At 34.9% G+C, this 3535-nt stretch overlaps 1 protein-coding gene across 1 annotated transcript in view; it reads right to left on the bottom strand.

Annotated features, from left to right (window-relative positions):
- ATP6V1B2 (ATPase H+ transporting V1 subunit B2) overlaps nucleotides 1–3535 on the bottom strand; it is a 35044-nt gene that overhangs the window by 22338 nt on the left and 9171 nt on the right. The gene's annotated exons all lie outside the window — the stretch shown is intronic.

Here is a 3535-nt window from a genome sequence, read left to right as displayed (position 1 = left end):
AAAAGATGCATCACTATTTTGTGTGACATGAAGAAAAAAAAGTCTGCCAATTAAACTGTGATGCCTCAGTGATTATGCTGAAATGAATACTGTTCCATGTAGCTTCTCATGCAAGTGTGCCAGAGTTTCCCTAACGCTGGGCTACAGGGTATGCATGTCTTCTGCCAAATCATCCTGGAAAGCAACTGTATTAATTTACCATCTCCTTAGAAGTACACAAAAATATTCTTTCCCTACACCTCTGCCTTTCTTATATTGCTAAAGTTTAATTTTTGCCATTTTGATAAATTAAAAAATGGCATCTTTTAAATTTGCGTTTTCCTAATTTCTACTAATACTGAGCATCTTCTCATGTTTACTGACAATTCAGACTTCATTTACTATGAATGTATTACTAATATCCTTTCCTCGTTTGCTACAGGATATGCTTTTTCTTATTTGTTGGCAGTAGTTTATATATTCTGGATATTAACTCTTTTACAAATATGTTCTCCCTGTCTGTTTCTTGTTTTTGAATATTGTTTGTTATCATATGGAAGTTTTTAAATTTTTATATAATAAAATGATTTCCTATATGATTTGTACTTTTTTGTCTTGTTTAGGAAAACTTTCCAACCTGAAGTTATAAAGATGGCCTCTTATATTTTCTTCTAATAGTTTTACATTCCATTTTTCCTGTTTGGGTCTTTAATCCATCTGGATTCATTTTTGATATATAATTTTTTCTCCTTTTATTCTTTTTCATATGGGAAACTAATTGCTCCAACAATATTTACCAAAAAGCCCAAAGTGTTCCCCATTGACTTATAATGTGCCTCTGTCATTCACCAGGTTCTCATGCGCTAGGAGAGACCAACGTTTTAGGATTTTTAATTTTGTTCTGCTGATATCTGCTTATTCCTGTGCCAAATCCTTATTCCTAATTACTTTCCATCTCATTTTGTTATCTGGTAGGGGAAGTCTCTTTTCTCATTCTTTTTCAGCACTGTCATTGCAAACACTGAACTTTACTCTTCCATATGAATTTTCAAATCAGTTTGTCAGTGCCACTGACACATATACATACATACTTTTGGAATTATGATTGGAAATAAATGAATTTACAGATTAATTTGGGTAGAATCAACATCTTTACTATTTCTAATCTTTCCATTCATGAATATGGAATCTGCATTTACTTAGGTCTTCTTTTATGTCTTTGAAGTCCTTCAGTGGTACAAACAGTTAATGCACTCAGCAGCTAACTGAAAGGTTGGAGGTTCAAGTCCACCCAGAGGTGCCTGGGAAGAATGGCCAAGCAATGTGCTGCCAAAATTTCAGCCACTGAAAACCCTATGGGGAGCACAGTTCTACTCTGACACACATGAGGTTACTACGAGTTGGAGTCGACCTGACGACAACTGGTTTGGTTTTGGTTTTATGTCTTTGAACAAAGTTTTATAGTTTTCTGTAAATAATTAGTTACTGATTATGACTAATCCTATATCCAGCAACTGTCCTACACCACTGTTTCATTGTTTCTAATAGTCCACTAAATGGCTTGTATTTTCTGTTTAGTTAATCATATCAAGAAATGATAATTGTTAGCTGCCATCAAGTTGGCTCCCAGCACATGGCAACTCCATGCACAACAGAAGGAAATGCTGCCTGGTCCTGGGTCATCCACATGATAGGTTGTAGATCGGATCACTGTGATCCGTAGGGTTTTCACTGGCTGATTTTCAGAAGTAGATCGCCAAGCCATTCTTCCTAGTCCATCTTAGTCTGGAAGCTCCACTGAAACCTTTACAGCATCACAGTATCACTCAAACCTCTATGGACAGACAGGTAGTGGCTGTGCGTGAGGTGTATTGGCTAGGAATTGAACCCAGGTCTCCCACATGGAAGGGGAGAATTCTACCACTGAACTACCAATACCCCACAAGAAATGATGGTAGTTGTGCCGTTTCCTTTCTAATCCTTTTATAGTCTAATTTCTTTTTCTCACAGTATTGGCTTGGTTCCAAGTACAAAGGTGAACAGTGATGATGACAGCAGGCATCCCTATCTTGTTCATAATTCAAATGAGAATGTTTCTAGTCTCTCCTTAAGTATGTTGTTTGCTGAAGGTCATAGTGAACATCCTTTAAGAAGTTAAATAAAAGTTTGTTTTATTCTGCATTTTCTAGGAGGGCTTTTTCTTTTCTTTTTTTTTAAGAGATGGTTATTTAATTTAATCAAATACTTCTGTGTTTACTGAAGAGCATAAGCCTTTTCTAGTTTAATCCATAAATGTGCTGAATCACACAGATATATTTTCTAATGTCAAATCATCTTTGTGTTGCTGGGATAAACTCTACTTTGTCATAATTTTTATTTTTTTATGTAGTTATTTTTGCTAACACACGAATGTATTTTATTATGAATTTTAACATGTGTTTTTAAGTGAAAATGGCTGTATTTCTCTTTTCTGGTATTACCTTTTTGTCTAGCTTTGGAATCAAAGATAACACTAACTTCTGAAATGAGCTGGGAAGGAGCTCTCCATTTTCTGTTACTCTCTAACACAATCTGTATAAGAGTATCTACCTGTTCCTTGATTCCGTATGTATGCTTTAAGTTAAAACTAAAAACCAAAAATAAAACCTGTCATGTGTCTGAGAAAACAATGAGAAAATTCAAAGCTAAACCTTGGGGTGGCATGGGCAGGCTATAAAAAATCACTGGAGAGTCTGTTAAAGAAAAAACAAACAAACGAGAAAACCCAAATCTGGTGGTCAATTCATTTAGTAGTCTTTCCTCACCTAGAGGTATACCACAAAGTAATAATCAATGTAAATTTTTTAGCTCCCTTAAAATTGCTTCCTCAAAGATATTTTCTAACTTCTACCTGTTACTGTCTCTCATAGTTTCCTATACTTCCCCTTTACAGCACTCACCATAATTTTTAATTATATATTTACTTACGGCTCCAGTGGGAACAGAGCCATTTCCATTGTTCACCACCATATTTTCTAGGCTAAACTCAGCACTTAACACAGTTGAAGTTCAAATATGAAAATTTAAAAAACACGAACTCAAAATTTTATTTAATCAGAAAGAATGAAAAAGAGAAACAAAACTTTCTAGTATTTTCCTGCCCCCCCCCAAAAAAAAAAGTATAGGCACTACTCTTTCACAAAATATTAATTGGTATTTGCCTAAATCTCATACAATGTAAGAATGCTATACCGTGAGGCTTTGAATCAATTTGCAGACTAGAATGAAACTGTGGCGAGGAAGTAAATTTGCTATGCTTAATCTTGAGATTAATTTGTACAGGTACCTCATCACACACAAAAATATTATCTTAGTAATAAAGCTGAAGAGTCAATGCATTCTGCTTTTTCTTTTAAGAAATGTTTCTTAAACATTTTTCTGCTTCCAGAGGGGCCACACGTCAACATACTCATACCATTAACCTCTCTCAACAAACTAGTAATTGTGTGCCTCCATCCCTTACCCCACACCAATAACAATCAATACAGAATTACTGTTCTAGAAGGCATATTATATA

The sequence above is a fragment of the Trichechus manatus genome, unplaced genomic scaffold (assembly GCF_000243295.1).
Source record: "Trichechus manatus latirostris isolate Lorelei unplaced genomic scaffold, TriManLat1.0 scaffold00090, whole genome shotgun sequence".
In the NCBI taxonomy this organism is placed as follows: Eukaryota; Metazoa; Chordata; class Mammalia; order Sirenia; family Trichechidae; genus Trichechus; species Trichechus manatus.
The sequence above is the reverse complement of the archived record's forward strand: the minus strand, read 5'-3'. Positions and strand labels throughout refer to the sequence as shown.